This window comes from Ranitomeya imitator, unplaced genomic scaffold, assembly GCF_032444005.1.
Source record: "Ranitomeya imitator isolate aRanImi1 unplaced genomic scaffold, aRanImi1.pri SCAFFOLD_325, whole genome shotgun sequence".
In the NCBI taxonomy this organism is placed as follows: Eukaryota; Metazoa; Chordata; class Amphibia; order Anura; family Dendrobatidae; genus Ranitomeya; species Ranitomeya imitator.
The window spans coordinates 847896-868793 of record NW_027193546.1 but is presented as its reverse complement, the minus strand read 5'-3'; positions in this window follow the sequence as shown (position 1 = coordinate 868793).

Sequence of the window (20898 nt, the reverse complement as noted above, 5' to 3'; positions counted from 1 at the left end):
CACCATCCTCTCCCGCAGAGCTGTATGATCAGTGCCACCACCTCTCCCCGCAGAGCTGTATGATCAGTGCCACCACCCTCTCCCTGCAGAGCTGTATGATCAGTGCCACCACTTTCTCCCCGCAGAGCTGTATGATCAGTGCCACCTCCTCCTCCACGCAGAACTGTATGATCAGTACCACCACCCTCTCCCCGCAGAGCTGTATGACCAGTGCCACCACCTCCTCCCTGCAGAGCTGTATGATCAGTGCCACCACCTCCTCCCCGCAGAGCTGTACGATCAGTGCCACCACCTTCTCCTCCCCGCAGAGCTGTATGATCAGAGCCACCACCTTCTCCCCGCAGAGCTGTATGATCAGAGCCACCACCTCCTCCTCCCTGCAGAGCTGTATGATCAGAGAAATCACCTCCTCCGCGCAGAGCCGTATGATCAGAGCCACCACCTTCTCCCCGCAGAGCTGTATGATCAGTGCCACCACCACTCCCCGCAGAGCTGTATGATCAGTGCCACCACCCTCTCCCGCAGAGCTGTATGATCAGTGCCACCACCTCCTCCCCGCAGAGCTGTATCATCAGTGCCACCACCTACTCCTCCCTGCAGAGCTGTATGATCAGAGAAATCACCTCCACCCCGCAGAGCTGTATGATCAGTGCCACCACCTTCTCCCCCGCAGAGCTGTATGATCAGAGCCACCACTTCCTCCCCGCAGAGCTATATAATCAGTGACACCACCTCCACCCCGCAGAGCTGTATGATCAGAGAAATCACCTCCACCCCGCAGAGCTGTATGATCAGAGCCACCACCTCCTCCCCGCAGAGCTGTATGATCAGAGCCACCACCCTCTCCCCGCAGAGCTGTATGATCAGTGCCACCACCCTCTCCCGCAGAGCTGTATGATCAGTGCCACCACCCTCTCCCGCAGAGCTGTATGATCAGTGCCACCACCTCCTCCCCGCAGAGCTGTATGATCAGAGAAATCACCTCCACCCCGCAGAGCTGTATGATCAGAGAAATCACCTCCTCCGCGCAGAGCCGTATGATCAAAGCCACCACCTTCTCCCCGCAGAGCTGTATGATCAGTGCCACCACCACTCCCCGCAGAGCTGTATGATCAGTGCCACCACCTTCTCCCCGCAGAGCTGTATGATCAGTGCCACCACCTCCTCCCTGCAGAGCTGTATGATCAGTGCCACCACCTCCTCCCCGCAGAGCTGTACGATCAGTGCCACCACCTTCTCCTCCCCGCAGAGCTGTATGATCAGAGCCACCACCTTCTCCCCGCAGAGCTGTATGATCAGAGCCACCACCTCCTCCTCCCTGCAGAGCTGTATGATCAGAGAAATCACCTCCTCCGCGCAGAGCCGTATGATCAGAGCCACCACCTTCTCCCCGCAGAGCTGTATGATCAGTGCCACCACCACTCCCCGCAGAGCTGTATGATCAGTGCCACCACCCTCTCCCGCAGAGCTGTATGATCAGTGCCACCACCTCCTCCCCGCAGAGCTGTATCATCAGTGCCACCACCTACTCCTCCCTGCAGAGCTGTATGATCAGAGAAATCACCTCCACCCCGCAGAGCTGTATGATCAGTGCCACCACCTTCTCCCCCGCAGAGCTGTATGATCAGAGCCACCACCTCCTCCCCGCAGAGCTATATAATCAGTGACACCACCTCCACCCCGCAGAGCTGTATGATCAGAGAAATCACCTCCACCCCGCAGAGCTGTATGATCAGAGCCACCACCTCCTCCCCGCAGAGCTGTATGATCAGAGCCACCACCCTCTCCCCGCAGAGCTGTATGATCAGTGCCACCACCCTCTCCCGCAGAGCTGTATGATCAGTGCCACCACCTCTCCCCGCAGAGCTGTATGATCAGTGCCACCACCCTCTCCCTGCAGAGCTGTATGATCAGTGCCACCACTTTCTCCCCTCAGAGCTGTATGATCAGTGCCACCTCCTCCTCCACGCAGAACTGTATGATCAGTACCACCACCCTCTCCCCGCAGAGCTGTATGATCAGTGCCACCACCTCCTCCCCGCAGAGCTGTATGATCAGTGCCACCACCTCCTCCCCGCAGAGCTGTATGATCAGTGACACCTCCTCCTCCCCGCAGAGCTGTATGATCAGTGCCACCACCTCCTCCCCGCAGAGCTGTATGATCAGTGCCACCACCTCCTCCCCGCAGAGCTGTATGATCAGTGCCACCACCTCCTCCCCGCACAGCTGTATGATCAGTGCCACCACCTCCTCCCCGCAGAGCTGTATGATCAGAGCCACCACCCTCTCCCCGCAGAGCTGTATAATCAGTGCCACCACCACTCCCCGCAGAGCTGTATGATCAGTGCCACCACCCTCTCCCGCAGAGCTGTATGATCAGTGCCACCATCCTCTCCCGCAGAGCTGTATGATCAGTGCCACCACCTCTCCCCGCAGAGCTGTATGATCAGTGCCACCACCCTCTCCCTGCAGAGCTGTATGATCAGTGCCACCACTTTCTCCCCGCAGAGCTGTATGATCAGTGCCACCTCCTCCTCCACGCAGAACTGTATGATCAGTACCACCACCCTCTCCCCGCAGAGCTGTATGACCAGTGCCACCACCTCCTCCCCGCAGAGCTGTATGATCAAAGCCACTACCTCCTCCCCGCAGAGCTGTATGATCAGAGCCACCACCTCCTCCTCCCTGCAGAGCTGTATGATCAGATAAATCACCTCCTCCGCGCAGAGCCGTATGATCAGAGCCACCACCTTCTCCCCGCAGAGCTGTATGATCAGTGCCACCACCACTCCCCGCAGAGCTGTATGATCAGTGCCACCACCCTCTCCCGCAGAGCTGTATGATCAGTGCCACCACCTCCTCCCCGCAGAGCTGTATCATCAGTGCCACCACCTACTCCTCCCTGCAGAGCTGTATGATCAGAGAAATCACCTCCACCCCGCAGAGCTGTATGATCAGAGCCACCACTTCCTCCCCGCAGAGCTATATAATCAGTGCCACCACCTCCACCCCGCAGAGCTGTATGATCAGAAATATCACCTCCACCCCGCAGAGCTGTATGATCAGAGCCACCACCCTCTCCCCGCAGAGCTGTATAATCAGTGCCACCACCACTCCCCGCAGAGCTGTATGATCAGTGCCACCACCCTCTCCCGCAGAGCTGCATGATCAGAGCCACCACCTCCTCCCCGCAGAGCTGTATGATCAGAGCCACCACCTCCTCCCTGCAGAGCTGTATGATCAGAGAAATCACCTCCTCCCCGCACAGCTGTATGATCAGTGCCAACACCTTCTCCTCCCCGCAGAGCTGTATGATCAGAGCCACCACCTTCTCCCCGCAGAGCTGTATGATCATTGCCACCACCTCCTCCCCGCAGAGCTGTATGATCAGTGCCACCACCTTCTCCCCGCAGAGCTGTATGATCAGTGCCAACACCTTCTCCCCGCAGAGCTGTATGATCAGTGCCACCATCTCCTCCCTGCAGAGCTGTATGATCAGTGCCACCACCTCCTCCTCCCTGCAGAGCTGTATGATCAGAGAAATCATCTCCTCCTCGCAGAGCTGTATGATCAGAGAAATCACCTCCTCCCCGGAGAGCTGTATGATCAGTGCCAACACCTTCTCCCCGCAGAGCTGTATGATCAGTGCCACCACCTCCTCCCTGCAGAGCTGTATGATCAGTGCCACCACCTCCTCCCCGCAGAGCTGTACGATCAGTGCCACCACCTTCTCCTCCCCGCAGAGCTGTATGATCAGAGCCACCACCTTCTCCCCGCAGAGCTGTATGATCAGAGCCACCACCTCCTCCTCCCTGCAGAGCTGTATGATCTGAGAAATCACCTCCTCCGCGCAGAGCCGTATGATCAGAGCCACCACCTTCTCCCCGCAGAGCTGTATGATCAGTGCCACCACCACTCCCCGCAGAGCTGTATGATCAGTGCCACCACCCTCTCCCGCAGAGCTGTATGATCAGTGCCACCACCTCCTCCCCGCAGAGCTGTATCATCAGTGCCACCACCTACTCCTCCCTGCAGAGCTGTATGATCAGAGAAATCACCTCCACCCCGCAGAGCTGTATGATCAGTGCCACCACCTTCTCCCCCGCAGAGCTGTATGATCAGAGCCACCACTTCCTCCCCGCAGAGCTATATAATCAGTGCCAGCACCTCCACCCCGCAGAGCTGTATGATCAGAGAAATCACCTCCACCCCGCAGAGCTGTATGATCAGAGCCACCACTTCCTCCCCGCAGAGCTGTATGATCAGAGCCACCACCCTCTCCCCGCAGAGCTGTATGATCAGTGCCACCACCCTCTCCCGCAGAGCTGTATGATCAGTGCCACCACCTCTCCCCGCAGAGCTGTATGATCAGTGCCACCACCCTCTCCCTGCAGAGCTGTATGATCAGTGCCACCACTTTCTCCCCGCAGAGCTGTATGATCAGTGCCACCTCCTCCTCCACGCAGAACTGTATGATCAGTACCACCACCCTCTCCCCGCAGAGCTGTATGATCAGTGCCACCACCTCCTCCCCGCAGAGCTGTATGATCAGTGCCACCACCTCCTCCCCGCAGAGCTGTATGATCAGTGCCACCACCCTCTCCCCGCAGAGCTGTATGATCAGAGCCACCACCTCCTACCCGCAGAGCTGTATGATCAGAGCCACCACCTCCTCCCCGCAGAGCTGTATGATCAGTGCCACCACCTCCTCCCCGCACAGCTGTATGATCAGTGCCACCACCTCCTCCCCGCAGAGCTGCATGATCAGAGCCACCACCTCCTCCCCGCAGAGCTGTATGATCAGAGCCACCACCTCCTCCCTGCAGAGCTGTATGATCAGAGAAATCACCTCCTCCCCGGAGAGCTGTATGATCAGTGCCACCACCTTCTCCCCGCAGAGCTGTATGATCAGAGCCACCACATTCTCCCCGCAGAGCTGTAGGATCAGAGCCATCACCTCCTCCCCGCAGAGCTGTATGATCAGTGCCACCAGCCTCTCCCCGCAGAGCTGTATGATCAGAGCCACCACCTACTCCCCTCAGAGCTGTATGATCAGAGCCATAACCTCCTCCTCCCTGCAGAGCTGTATGATCAGAGAAATCACCTCCTCCGCGCAGAGCCGTATGATCAGAGAAATCACCTCCTCCCCGCACAGCTGTATGATCAGTGCCACCACCTCCTCCCCGCAGAGCTGTATGATCAGAGCCACCACCTCCTCCCCGCAGAGCTGTATGATCAGTGCCACCACCTCCTCTCCGCAGAGCTGTACGATCAGTGCCACCACCTTCTCCTCCCCGCAGAGCTGTATGATCAGTGCCACCACCTTCTCTCCGCAGAGCTGTATGATCAGAGCCACCAAATCCTCCTCCCTGCAGAGCTGTATGATCAGAGAAATCACCTCCTCCGCGCAGAGCCGTATGATCAGAGCCACCACCTTCTCCCCGCAGAGCTGTATGATCAGTGCCAACACCTTCTCCTCCCCGCAGAGCTGTATGATCAGAGCCACCACCTTCTCCCCGCAGAGCTGTATGATCAGTGCCACCACCACTCCCCGCAGAGCTGTATGATCAGTGCCACCACCCTCTCCCGCAGAGCTGTATGATCAGTGCCACCACCTCCTCCCCGCAGAGCTGTATCATCAGTGCCACCACCTACTCCTCCCTGCAGAGCTGTATGATCAGAGAAATCACCTCCACCCCGCAGAGCTGTATGATCAGTGCCACCACCTTCTCCCCCGCAGAGCTGTATGATCAGAGCCACCACTTCCTCCCCGCAGAGCTATATAATCAGTGCCACCACCTCCACCCCGCAGAGCTGTATGATCAGAAATATCACCTCCACCCCGCAGAGCTGTATGATCAGAGCCACCACCCTCTCCCCGCAGAGCTGTATAATCAGTGCCACCACCACTCCCCGCAGAGCTGTATGATCAGTGCCACCACCCTCTCCCGCAGAGCTGCATGATCAAAGCCACCACCTCCTCCCCGCAGAGCTGTATGATCAGAGCCACCACCTCCTCCCTGCAGAGCTGTATGATCAGAGAAATCACCTCCTCCCCGCACAGCTGTATGATCAGTGCCAACACCTTCTCCTCCCCGCAGAGCTGTATGATCAGAGCCACCACCTTCTCCCCGCAGAGCTGTATGATCATTGCCACCACCTCCTCCCCGCAGAGCTGTATGATTAGTGCCACCACCTTCTCCCCGCAGAGCTGTATGATCAGTGCCAACACCTTCTCCCCGCAGAGCTGTATGATCAGTGCCACCATCTCCTCCCTGCAGAGCTGTATGATCAGTGCCACCACCTCCTCCTCCCTGCAGAGCTGTATGATCAGAGAAATCATCTCCTCCTCGCAGAGCTGTATGATCAGAGAAATCACCTCCTCCCCGGATATCTGTATGATCAGTGCCAACACCTTCTCCCCGCAGAGCTGTATGATCAGTGCCACCACCTCCTCCCTGCAGAGGTGTATGATCAGTGCCACCACCTCCTCCCCGCAGAGCTGTACGATCAGTGCCACCACCTTCTCCTCCCCGCAGAGCTGTATGATCAGAGCCACCACCTTCTCCCCGCAGAGCTGTATGATCAGAGCCACCACCTCCTCCTCCCTGCAGAGCTGTATGATCTGAGAAATCACCTCCTCCGCGCAGAGCCGTATGATCAGAGCCACCACCTTCTCCCCGCAGAGCTGTATGATCAGTGCCACGACCACTCCCCGCAGAGCTGTATGATCAGTGCCACCACCCTCTCCCGCAGAGCTGTATGATCAGTGCCACCACCTCCTCCCCGCAGAGCTGTATCATCAGTGCCACCACCTACTCCTCCCTGCAGAGCTGTATGATCAGAGAAATCACCTCCACCCCGCAGAGCTGTATGATCAGTGCCACCACCTTCTCCCCCGCAGAGCTGTATGATCAGAGCCACCACTTCCTCCCCGCAGAGCTATATAATCAGTGCCAGCACCTCCACCCCGCAGAGCTGTATGATCAGAGAAATCACCTCCACCCCGCAGAGCTGTATGATCAGAGCCACCACTTCCTCCCCGCAGAGCTGTATGATCAGAGCCACCACCCTCTCCCCGCAGAGCTGTATGATCAGTGCCACCACCCTCTCCCGCAGAGCTGTATGATCAGTGCCACCACCTCTCCCCGCAGAGCTGTATGATCAGTGCCACCACCCTCTCCCTGCAGAGCTGTATGATCAGTGCCACCACTTTCTCCCCGCAGAGCTGTATGATCAGTGCCACCTCCTCCTCCACGCAGAACTGTATGATCAGTACCACCACCCTCTCCCCGCAGAGCTGTATGATCAGTGCCACCACCTCCTCCCCGCAGAGCTGTATGATCAGTGCCACCACCTCCTCCCCGCAGAGCTGTATGATCAGTGCCACCTCCTCCTCCCCGCAGAGCTGTATGATCAGTGCCACCACCTCCTCCCCGCAGAGCTGTATGATCAGTGCCACCACCTCCTCCCCGCAGAGCTGTATGATCAGTGCCACCACCTCCTCCCCGCAGAGCTGTATGATCAGTGCCACCTCCTCCTCCCCGCAGAGCTGTATGATCAGAGCCACCACCTCCTCCCCGCAGAGCTGTATGATCAGAGCCACCACCTGCTCCCTGCAGAGCTGTATGATCAGAGAAATCACCTCCTCCCCGCAGAGCTGTATGATCAGTGCCACCACCCTCTCCCCGCAGAGCTGTATGATCAGAGCCACCACCTCCTACCCGCAGAGCTGTATGATCAGAGCCACCACCTCCTCCCCGCAGAGCTGTATGATCAGTGCCACCACCTCCTCCTCCCTGCAGAGCTGTATGATCAGAGAAATCATCTCCTGCTCGCAGAGCTGTATGATCAGAGAAATCACCTCCTACCCGGATATCTGTATGATCAGTGCCAACACCTTCTCCCCGCAGAGCTGTATGATCAGTGCCACCACCTCCTCCCTGCAGAGCTGTATGATCAGTGCCACCACCTTCTCCCCGCAGAGCTGTACGATCAGTGCCACCACCTTCTCCTCCCCGCAGAGCTGTATGATCAGAGCCACCACCTTCTCCCCGCAGAGCTGTATGATCAGAGCCACCACCTCCTCCTCCCTGAAGAGCTGTATGATCTGAGAAATCACCTCCTCCGCGCAGAGCCGTATGATCAGAGCCACCACCTTCTCCCCGCAGAGCTGTATGATCAGTGCCACCACCACTCCCCGCAGAGCTGTATGATCAGTGCCACCACCCTCTCCCGCAGAGCTGTATGATCAGTGCCACCACCTCCTCCCCGCAGAGCTGTATCATCAGTGCCACCACCTACTCCTCCCTGCAGAGCTGTATGATCAGAGAAATCACCTCCACCCCGCAGAGCTGTATGATCAGTGCCACCACCTTCTCCCCCGCAGAGCTGTATGATCAGAGCCACCACTTCCTCCCCGCAGAGCTATATAATCAGTGCCAGCACCTCCACCCCGCAGAGCTGTATGATCAGAGAAATCACCTCCACCCCGCAGAGCTGTATGATCAGAGCCACCACTTCCTCCCCGCAGAGCTGTATGATCAGAGCCACCACCCTCTCCCCGCAGAGCTGTATGATCAGTGCCACCACCACTCCCCGCAGAGCTGTATGATCAGTGCCAACACCTTCTCCCCGCAGAGCTGTATGATCAGTGCCACCACCTCCTCCCTGCAGAGCTGTATGATCAGTGCCACCACCTTCTCCCCGCAGAGCTGTACGATCAGTGCCACCACCTTCTCCTCCCCGCAGAGCTGTATGATCAGAGCCACCACCTTCTCCCCGCAGAGCTGTATGATCAGAGCCACCACCTCCTCCTCCCTGAAGAGCTGTATGATCTGAGAAATCACCTCCTCCGCGCAGAGCCGTATGATCAGAGCCACCACCTTCTCCCCGCAGAGCTGTATGATCAGTGCCACCACCACTCCCCGCAGAGCTGTATGATCAGTGCCACCACCCTCTCCCGCAGAGCTGTATGATCAGTGCCACCACCTCCTCCCCGCAGAGCTGTATCATCAGTGCCACCACCTACTCCTCCCTGCAGAGCTGTATGATCAGAGAAATCACCTCCACCCCGCAGAGCTGTATGATCAGTGCCACCACCTTCTCCCCCGCAGAGCTGTATGATCAGAGCCACCACTTCCTCCCCGCAGAGCTATATAATCAGTGCCAGCACCTCCACCCCGCAGAGCTGTATGATCAGAGAAATCACCTCCACCCCGCAGAGCTGTATGATCAGAGCCACCACTTCCTCCCCGCAGAGCTGTATGATCAGAGCCACCACCCTCTCCCCGCAGAGCTGTATGATCAGTGCCACCACCCTCTCCCGCAGAGCTGTATGATCAGTGCCACCACCTCTCCCCGCAGAGCTGTATGATCAGTGCCACCACCCTCTCCCTGCAGAGCTGTATGATCAGTGCCACCACTTTCTCCCCGCAGAGCTGTATGATCAGTGCCACCTCCTCCTCCACGCAGAACTGTATGATCAGTACCACCACCCTCTCCCCGCAGAGCTGTATGATCAGTGCCACCACCTCCTCCCCGCAGAGCTGTATGATCAGTGCCACCACCTCCTCCCCGCAGAGCTGTATGATCAGTGCCACCTCCTCCTCCCCGCAGAGCTGTATGATCAGTGCCACCACCTCCTCCCCGCAGAGCTGTATGATCAGTGCCACCACCTCCTCCCCGCAGAGCTGTATGATCAGTGCCACCACCTCCTCCCCGCAGAGCTGTATGATCAGTGCCACCACCTCCTCCCTGCAGAGCTGTATGATCAGTGCCACCACCTCCTCCCCGCAGAGCTGTACGATCAGTGCCACCACCTTCTCCTCCCCGCAGAGCTGTGTGATCAGAGCCACCACCTTCTCCCCGCAGAGCTGTATGATCAGAGCCACCACCTCCTCCTCCCTGCAGAGCTGTATGATCAGAGAAATCACCTCCTCCGCGCAGAGCCGTATGATCAGAGCCACCACCTTCTCCCCGCAGAGCTGTATGATCAGTGCCACCACCACTCCCCGCAGAGCTGTATGATCAGTGCCACCACCCTCTCCCGCAGAGCTGTATGATCAGTGCCACCACCTCCTCCCCGCAGAGCTGTATCATCAGTGCCACCACCTACTCCTCCCTGCAGAGCTGTATGATCAGAGAAATCACCTCCACCCCGCAGAGCTGTATGATCAGTGCCACCACCTTCTCCCCCGCAGAGCTGTATGATCAGAGCCACCACTTCCTCCCCGCAGAGCTATATAATCAGTGCCACCACCTCCACCCCGCAGAGCTGTATGATCAGAAATATCACCTCCACCCCGCAGAGCTGTATGATCAGAGCCACCACCCTCTCCCCGCAGAGCTGTATAATCAGTGCCACCACCACTCCCGGCAGAGCTGTATGATCAGTGCCACCACCCTCTCCCGCAGAGCTGTATGATCAGTGCCACCATCCTCTCCCGCAGAGCTGTATGATCAGTGCCACCACCTCTCCCCGCAGAGCTGTATGATCAGTGCCACCACCCTCTCCCTGCAGAGCTGTATGATCAGTGCCACCACTTTCTCCCCGCAGAGCTGTATGATCAGTGCCACCTCCTCCTCCACGCAGAACTGTATGATCAGTACCACCACCCTCTCCCCGCAGAGCTGTATGACCAGTGCCACCACCTCCTCCCCGCAGAGCTGTATGATCAAAGCCACTACCTCATCCCCGCAGAGCTGTATCATCAGTGCCACCACCTCCTCCTCCCTGCAGAGCTGTATGATCAGAGCCACCACCTTCTCCCCGCAGAGCTGTATGATCAGAGCCACCACCTCCTCCTCCCTCCAGAGCTGTATGATCAGATAAATCACCTCCTCCGCGCAGAGCCGTATGATCAGAGCCACCACCTTCTCCCCGCAGAGCTGTATGATCAGTGCCACCACCACTCCCCGCAGAGCTGTATGATCAGTGCCACCACCCTCTCCCGCAGAGCTGTATGATCAGTGCCACCACCTCCTCCCCGCAGAGCTGTATCATCAGTGCCACCACCTACTCCTCCCTGCAGAGCTGTATGATCAGAGAAATCACCTCCACCCCGCAGAGCTGTATGATCAGTGCCACCACCTTCTCCCCCGCAGAGCTGTATGATCAGAGCCACCACTTCCTCCCCGCAGAGCTATATAATCAGTGCCACCACCTCCACCCCGCAGAGCTGTATGATCAGAAATATCACCTCCACCCCGCAGAGCTGTATGATCAGAGCCACCACCCTCTCCCCGCAGAGCTGTATAATCAGTGCCACCACCACTCCCCGCAGAGCTGTATGATCAGTGCCACCACCCTCTCCCGCAGAGCTGCATGATCAAAGCCACCACCTCCTCCCCGCAGAGCTGTATGATCAGAGCCACCACCTCCTCCCTGCAGAGCTGTATGATCAGAGAAATCACCTCCTCCCCGCACAGCTGTATGATCAGTGCCAACACCTTCTCCTCCCCGCAGAGCTGTATGATCAGAGCCACCACCTTCTCCCCGCAGAGCTGTATGATCATTGCCACCACCTCCTCCCCGCAGAGCTGTATGATTAGTGCCACCACCTTCTCCCCGCAGAGCTGTATGATCAGTGCCAACACCTTCTCCCCGCAGAGCTGTATAATCAGTGCCACCATCTCCTCCCTGCAGAGCTGTATGATCAGTGCCACCACCTCCTCCTCCCTGCAGAGCTGTATGATCAGAGAAATCATCTCCTCCTCGCAGAGCTGTATGATCAGAGAAATCACCTCCTCCCCGGATATCTGTATGATCAGTGCCAACACCTTCTCCCCGCAGAGCTGTATGATCAGTGCCACCACCTCCTCCCTGCAGAGGTGTATGATCAGTGCCACCACCTCCTCCCCGCAGAGCTGTACGATCAGTGCCACCACCTTCTCCTCCCCGCAGAGCTGTATGATCAGAGCCACCACCTTCTCCCCGCAGAGCTGTATGATCAGAGCCACCACCTCCTCCTCCCTGCAGAGCTGTATGATCTGAGAAATCACCTCCTCCGCGCAGAGCCGTATGATCAGAGCCACCACCTTCTCCCCGCAGAGCTGTATGATCAGTGCCACGACCACTCCCCGCAGAGCTGTATGATCAGTGCCACCACCCTCTCCCGCAGAGCTGTATGATCAGTGCCACCACCTCCTCCCCGCAGAGCTGTATCATCAGTGCCACCACCTACTCCTCCCTGCAGAGCTGTATGATCAGAGAAATCACCTCCACCCCGCAGAGCTGTATGATCAGTGCCACCACCTTCTCCCCCGCAGAGCTGTATGATCAGAGCCACCACTTCCTCCCCGCAGAGCTATATAATCAGTGCCAGCACCTCCACCCCGCAGAGCTGTATGATCAGAGAAATCACCTCCACCCCGCAGAGCTGTATGATCAGAGCCACCACTTCCTCCCCGCAGAGCTGTATGATCAGAGCCACCACCCTCTCCCCGCAGAGCTGTATGATCAGTGCCACCACCCTCTCCCGCAGAGCTGTATGATCAGTGCCACCACCTCTCCCCGCAGAGCTGTATGATCAGTGCCACCACCCTCTCCCTGCAGAGCTGTATGATCAGTGCCACCACTTTCTCCCCGCAGAGCTGTATGATCAGTGCCACCTCCTCCTCCACGCAGAACTGTATGATCAGTACCACCACCCTCTCCCCGCAGAGCTGTATGATCAGTGCCACCACCTCCTCCCCGCAGAGCTGTATGATCAGTGCCACCACCTCCTCCCCGCAGAGCTGTATGATCAGTGCCACCTCCTCCTCCCCGCAGAGCTGTATGATCAGTGCCACCACCTCCTCCCCGCAGAGCTGTATGATCAGTGCCACCACCTCCTCCCCGCAGAGCTGTATGATCAGTGCCACCACCTCCTCCCCGCAGAGCTGTATGATCAGTGCCACCTCCTCCTCCCCGCAGAGCTGTATGATCAGAGCCACCACCTCCTCCCCGCAGAGCTGTATGATCAGAGCCACCACCTGCTCCCTGCAGAGCTGTATGATCAGAGAAATCACCTCCTCCCCGCAGAGCTGTATGATCAGTGCCACCACCCTCTCCCCGCAGAGCTGTATGATCAGAGCCACCACCTCCTACCCGCAGAGCTGTATGATCAGAGCCACCACCTCCTCCCCGCAGAGCTGTATGATCAGTGCCACCACCTCCTCCTCCCTGCAGAGCTGTATGATCAGAGAAATCATCTCCTGCTCGCAGAGCTGTATGATCAGAGAAATCACCTCCTACCCGGATATCTGTATGATCAGTGCCAACACCTTCTCCCCGCAGAGCTGTATGATCAGTGCCACCACCTCCTCCCTGCAGAGCTGTATGATCAGTGCCACCACCTTCTCCCCGCAGAGCTGTACGATCAGTGCCACCACCTTCTCCTCCCCGCAGAGCTGTATGATCAGAGCCACCACCTTCTCCCCGCAGAGCTGTATGATCAGAGCCACCACCTCCTCCTCCCTGAAGAGCTGTATGATCTGAGAAATCACCTCCTCCGCGCAGAGCCGTATGATCAGAGCCACCACCTTCTCCCCGCAGAGCTGTATGATCAGTGCCACCACCACTCCCCGCAGAGCTGTATGATCAGTGCCACCACCCTCTCCCGCAGAGCTGTATGATCAGTGCCACCACCTCCTCCCCGCAGAGCTGTATCATCAGTGCCACCACCTACTCCTCCCTGCAGAGCTGTATGATCAGAGAAATCACCTCCACCCCGCAGAGCTGTATGATCAGTGCCACCACCTTCTCCCCCGCAGAGCTGTATGATCAGAGCCACCACTTCCTCCCCGCAGAGCTATATAATCAGTGCCAGCACCTCCACCCCGCAGAGCTGTATGATCAGAGAAATCACCTCCACCCCGCAGAGCTGTATGATCAGAGCCACCACTTCCTCCCCGCAGAGCTGTATGATCAGAGCCACCACCCTCTCCCCGCAGAGCTGTATGATCAGTGCCACCACCACTCCCCGCAGAGCTGTATGATCAGTGCCAACACCTTCTCCCCGCAGAGCTGTATGATCAGTGCCACCACCTCCTCCCTGCAGAGCTGTATGATCAGTGCCACCACCTTCTCCCCGCAGAGCTGTACGATCAGTGCCACCACCTTCTCCTCCCCGCAGAGCTGTATGATCAGAGCCACCACCTTCTCCCCGCAGAGCTGTATGATCAGAGCCACCACCTCCTCCTCCCTGAAGAGCTGTATGATCTGAGAAATCACCTCCTCCGCGCAGAGCCGTATGATCAGAGCCACCACCTTCTCCCCGCAGAGCTGTATGATCAGTGCCACCACCACTCCCCGCAGAGCTGTATGATCAGTGCCACCACCCTCTCCCGCAGAGCTGTATGATCAGTGCCACCACCTCCTCCCCGCAGAGCTGTATCATCAGTGCCACCACCTACTCCTCCCTGCAGAGCTGTATGATCAGAGAAATCACCTCCACCCCGCAGAGCTGTATGATCAGTGCCACCACCTTCTCCCCCGCAGAGCTGTATGATCAGAGCCACCACTTCCTCCCCGCAGAGCTATATAATCAGTGCCAGCACCTCCACCCCGCAGAGCTGTATGATCAGAGAAATCACCTCCACCCCGCAGAGCTGTATGATCAGAGCCACCACTTCCTCCCCGCAGAGCTGTATGATCAGAGCCACCACCCTCTCCCCGCAGAGCTGTATGATCAGTGCCACCACCCTCTCCCGCAGAGCTGTATGATCAGTGCCACCACCTCTCCCCGCAGAGCTGTATGATCAGTGCCACCACCCTCTCCCTGCAGAGCTGTATGATCAGTGCCACCACTTTCTCCCCGCAGAGCTGTATGATCAGTGCCACCTCCTCCTCCACGCAGAACTGTATGATCAGTACCACCACCCTCTCCCCGCAGAGCTGTATGATCAGTGCCACCACCTCCTCCCCGCAGAGCTGTATGATCAGTGCCACCACCTCCTCCCCGCAGAGCTGTATGATCAGTGCCACCTCCTCCTCCCCGCAGAGCTGTATGATCAGTGCCACCACCTCCTCCCCGCAGAGCTGTATGATCAGTGCCACCACCTCCTCCCCGCAGAGCTGTATGATCAGTGCCACCACCTCCTCCCCGCAGAGCTGTATGATCAGTGCCACCTCCTCCTCCCCGCAGAGCTGTATGATCAGAGCCACCACCTCCTCCCCGCAGAGCTGTATGATCAGAGCCACCACCTGCTCCCTGCAGAGCTGTATGATCAGAGAAATCACCTCCTCCCCGCAGAGCTGTATGATCAGTGCCACCACCCTCTCCCCGCAGAGCTGTATGATCAGAGCCACCACCTCCTACCCGCAGAGCTGTATGATCAGAGCCACCACCTCCTCCCCGCAGAGCTGTATGATCAGTGCCACCACCTCCTCCCCGCACAGCTGTATGATCAGTGCCACCACCTCCTCCCCGCAGAGCTGCATGATCAGAGCCACCACCTCCTCCCCGCAGAGCTGTATGATCAGAGCCACCACCTCCTCCCTGCAGAGCTGTATGATCAGAGAAATCACCTCCTCCCCGGAGAGCTGTATGATCAGTGCCACCACCTTCTCCCCGCAGAGCTGTATGATCAGAGCCACCACATTCTCCCCGCAGAGCTGTAGGATCAGAGCCATCACCTCCTCCCCGCAGAGCTGTATGATCAGTGCCACCATCCTCTCCCCGCAGAGCTGTATGATCAGAGCCACCACCTACTCCCCTCAGAGCTGTATGATCAGAGCCATAACCTCCTCCTCCCTGCAGAGCTGTATGATCAGAGAAATCACCTCCTCCGCGCAGAGCCGTATGATCAGAGAAATCACCTCCTCCCCGCACAGCTGTATGATCAGTGCCACCACCTCCTCCCCGCAGAGCTGTATGATCAGAGCCACCACCTCCTCCCCGCAGAGCTGTATGATCAGTGCCACCACCTCCTCCCCGCAGAGCTGTACGATCAGTGCCACCACCTTCTCCTCCCCGCAGAGCTGTATGATCAGAGCCACCACCTTCTCTCCGCAGAGCTGTATGATCAGAGCCACCAAATCCTCCTCCCTGCAGAGCTGTATGATCAGAGAAATCACCTCCTCCGCGCAGAGCCGTATGATCAGAGCCACCACCTTCTCCCCGCAGAGCTGTATGATCAGTGCCAACACCTTCTCCTCCCCGCAGAGCTGTATGATCAGAGCCACCACCTTCTCCCCGCAGAGCTGTATGATCATTGCCACCACCTCCTCCCCGCAGAGCTGTATGATCAGTGCCACCACCTTCTCCCCCCAGAGCTGTATGATCAGTGCCAACACCTTCTCCCCGCAGAGCTGTATGATCAGTGCCACCATCTCCTCCCTGCAGAGCTGTATGATCAGTGCCACCACCTCCTCCTCCCTGCAGAGCTGTTTGATCAGAGAAATCATCTCCTCCGCGCACAGCCGTATGATCAGTGCCACCACCTTCTCCCCGCAGAGCTGTATGATCAGTGCCAAAACCTTCTCCCCGCAGAGCTGTATGATCAGTGCCACCACCTCCTCCCCGCAGAGCTGTATGATCAGTGCCACCACATTCTCCCCGCAGAGCTGTAGGATCAGAGCCATCACCTCCTCCCCGCAGAGCTGTATGATCAGTGCCACCACCCTCTCCCCGCAGAGCTGTATGATCAGAGCCACCACCTCCTCCTTGCAGAGCTGTATGATCAGAGAAATCACCTCCTCCCCGGAGAGCTGTATGATCAGTGCCAACACCTTCTCCCCGCAGAGCTGTATGATCAGTGCCACCACCTCCTCCCTGCAGAGCTGTATGATCAGTGCCACCACCTCCTCCCCGCAGAGCTGTACGATCAGTGCCACCACCTTCTCCTCCCCGCAGAGCTGTATGATCAGAGCCACCACCTTCTCCCCGCAGAGCTGTATGATCAGTGCCACCACCTCCTCCCTGCAGAGCTGTATGATCAGTGCCACCACCTCCTCCCCGCAGAGCTGTACGATCAGTGCCACCACCTTCTCCTCCCCGCAGAGCTGTATGATCAGAGCCACCACCTTCTCCCCGCAGAGCTGTATGATCAGAGCCACCACCTCCTCCTCCCTGCAGAGCTGTATGATCAGAGAAATCACCTCCTCCGCGCAGAGCCGTATGATCAGAGCCACCACCTTCTCCCCGCAGAGCTGTATGATCAGTGCCACCACCACTCCCCGCAGAGCTGTATGATCAGTGCCACCACCCTCTCCCGCAGAGCTGTATGATCAGTGCCACCACCTCCTCCCCGCAGAGCTGTATCATCAGTGCCACCACCTACTCCTCCCTGCAGAGCTGTATGATCAGAGAAATCACCTCCACCCCGCAGAGCTGTATGATCAGAGCCACCACCCTCTCCCCGCAGAGCTGTATAATCAGTGCCACCACCACTCCCCGCAGAGCTGTATGATCAGTGCCACCACCCTCTCCCGCAGAGCTGTATGATCAGTGCCACCATCCTCTCCCGCAGAGCTGTATGATCAGTGCCACCACCTCTCCCCGCAGAGCTGTATGATCAGTGCCACCACCCTCTCCCTGCAGAGCTGTATGATCAGTGCCACCACTTTCTCCCCGCAGAGCTGTATGATCAGTGCCACCTCCTCCTCCACGCAGAACTGTATGATCAGTACCACCACCCTCTCCCCGCAGAGCTGTATGACCAGTGCCACCACCTCCTCCCTGCAGAGCTGTATGATCAGTGCCACCACCTCCTCCCCGCAGAGCTGTACGATCAGTGCCACCACCTTCTCCTCCCCGCAGAGCTGTATGATCAGAGCCACCACCTTCTCCCCGCAGAGCTGTATGATCAGAGCCACCACCTCCTCCTCCCTGCAGAGCTGTATGATCAGAGAAATCACCTCCTCCGCGCAGAGCCGTATGATCAGAGCCACCACCTTCTCCCCGCAGAGCTGTATGATCAGTGCCACCACCACTCCCCGCAGAGCTGTATGATCAGTGCCACCACCCTCTCCCGCAGAGCTGTATGATCAGTGCCACCACCTCCTCCCCGCAGAGCTGTATCATCAGTGCCACCACCTACTCCTCCCTGCAGAGCTGTATGATCAGAGAAATCACCTCCACCCCGCAGAGCTGTATGATCAGTGCCACCACCTTCTCCCCCGCAGAGCTGTATGATCAGAGCCACCACTTCCTCCCCGCAGAGCTATATAATCAGTGACACCACCTCCACCCCGCAGAGCTGTATGATCAGAGAAATCACCTCCACCCCGCAGAGCTGTATGATCAGAGCCACCACCTCCTCCCCGCAGAGCTGTATGATCAGAGCCACCACCCTCTCCCCGCAGAGCTGTATGATCAGTGCCACCACCCTCTCCCGCAGAGCTGTATGATCAGTGCCACCACCCTCTCCCGCAGAGCTGTATGATCAGTGCCACCACCTCCTCCCCGCAGAGCTGTATGATCAGAGAAATCACCTCCACCCCGCAGAGCTGTATGATCAGAGAAATCACCTCCTCCGCGCAGAGCCGTATGATCAAAGCCACCACCTTCTCCCCGCAGAGCTGTATGATCAGTGCCACCACCACTCCCCGCAGAGCTGTATGATCAGTGCCACCACCTTCTCCCCGCAGAGCTGTATGATCAGTGCCACCACCTCCTCCCTGCAGAGCTGTATGATCAGTGCCACCACCTCCTCCCCGCAGAGCTGTACGATCAGTGCCACCACCTTCTCCTCCCCGCAGAGCTGTATGATCAGAGCCACCACCTTCTCCCCGCAGAGCTGTATGATCAGAGCCACCACCTCCTCCTCCCTGCAGAGCTGTATGATCAGAGAAATCACCTCCTCCGCGCAGAGCCGTATGATCAGAGCCACCACCTTCTCCCCGCAGAGCTGTATGATCAGTGCCACCACCACTCCCCGCAGAGCTGTATGATCAGTGCCACCACCCTCTCCCGCAGAGCTGTATGATCAGTGCCACCACCTCCTCCCCGCAGAGCTGTATCATCAGTGCCACCACCTACTCCTCCCTGCAGAGCTGTATGATCAGAGAAATCACCTCCACCCCGCAGAGCTGTATGATCAGTGCCACCACCTTCTCCCCCGCAGAGCTGTATGATCAGAGCCACCACCTCCTCCCCGCAGAGCTATATAATCAGTGACACCACCTCCACCCCGCAGAGCTGTATGATCAGAGAAATCACCTCCACCCCGCAGAGCTGTATGATCAGAGCCACCACCTCCTCCCCGCAGAGCTGTATGATCAGAGCCACCACCCTCTCCCCGCAGAGCTGTATGATCAGTGCCACCACCCTCTCCCGCAGAGCTGTATGATCAGTGCCACCACCTCTCCCCGCAGAGCTGTATGATCAGTGCCACCACCCTCTCCCTGCAGAGCTGTATGATCAGTGCCACCACTTTCTCCCCTCAGAGCTGTATGATCAGTGCCACCTCCTCCTCCACGCAGAACTGTATGATCAGTACCACCACCCTCTCCCCGCAGAGCTGTATGATCAGTGCCACCACCTCCTCCCCGCAGAGCTGTATGATCAGTGCCACCACCTCCTCCCCGCAGAGCTGTATGATCAGTGACACCTCCTCCTCCCCGCAGAGCTGTATGATCAGTGCCACCACCTCCTCCCCGCAGAGCTGTATGATCAGTGCCACCACCTCCTCCCCGCAGAGCTGTATGATCAGTGCCACCACCTCCTCCCCGCACAGCTGTATGATCAGTGCCACCACCTCCTCCCCGCAGAGCTGTATGATCAGAGCCACCACCCTCTCCCCGCAGAGCTGTATAATCAGTGCCACCACCACTCCCCGCAGAGCTGTATGATCAGTGCCACCACCCTCTCCCGCAGAGCTGTATGATCAGTGCCACCATCCTCTCCCGCAGAGCTGTATGATCAGTGCCACCACCTCTCCCCGCAGAGCTGTATGATCAGTGCCACCACCCTCTCCCTGCAGAGCTGTATGATCAGTGCCACCACTTTCTCCCCGCAGAGCTGTATGATCAGTGCCACCTCCTCCTCCACGCAGAACTGTATGATCAGTACCACCACCCTCTCCCCGCAGAGCTGTATGACCAGTGCCACCACCTCCTCCCCGCAGAGCTGTATGATCAAAGCCACTACCTCCTCCCCGCAGAGCTGTATGATCAGAGCCACCACCTCCTCCTCCCTGCAGAGCTGTATGATCAGATAAATCACCTCCTCCGCGCAGAGCCGTATGATCAGAGCCACCACCTTCTCCCCGCAGAGCTGTATGATCAGTGCCACCACCACTCCCCGCAGAGCTGTATGATCAGTGCCACCACCCTCTCCCGCAGAGCTGTATGATCAGTGCCACCACCTCCTCCCCGCAGAGCTGTATCATCAGTGCCACCACCTACTCCTCCCTGCAGAGCTGTATGATCAGAGAAATCACCTCCACCCCGCAGAGCTGTATGATCAGAGCCACCACTTCCTCCCCGCAGAGCTATATAATCAGTGCCACCACCTCCACCCCGCAGAGCTGTATGATCAGAAATATCACCTCCACCCCGCAGAGCTGTATGATCAGAGCCACCACCCTCTCCCCGCAGAGCTGTATAATCAGTGCCACCACCACTCCCCGCAGAGCTGTATGATCAGTGCCACCACCCTCTCCCGCAGAGCTGCATGATCAGAGCCACCACCTCCTCCCCGCAGAGCTGTATGATCAGAGCCACCACCTCCTCCCTGCAGAGCTGTATGATCAGAGAAATCACCTCCTCCCCGCACAGCTGTATGATCAGTGCCAACACCTTCTCCTCCCCGCAGAGCTGTATGATCAGAGCCACCACCTTCTCCCCGCAGAGCTGTATGATCATTGCCACCACCTCCTCCCCGCAGAGCTGTATGATCAGTGCCACCACCTTCTCCCCGCAGAGCTGTATGATCAGTGCCAACACCTTCTCCCCGCAGAGCTGTATGATCA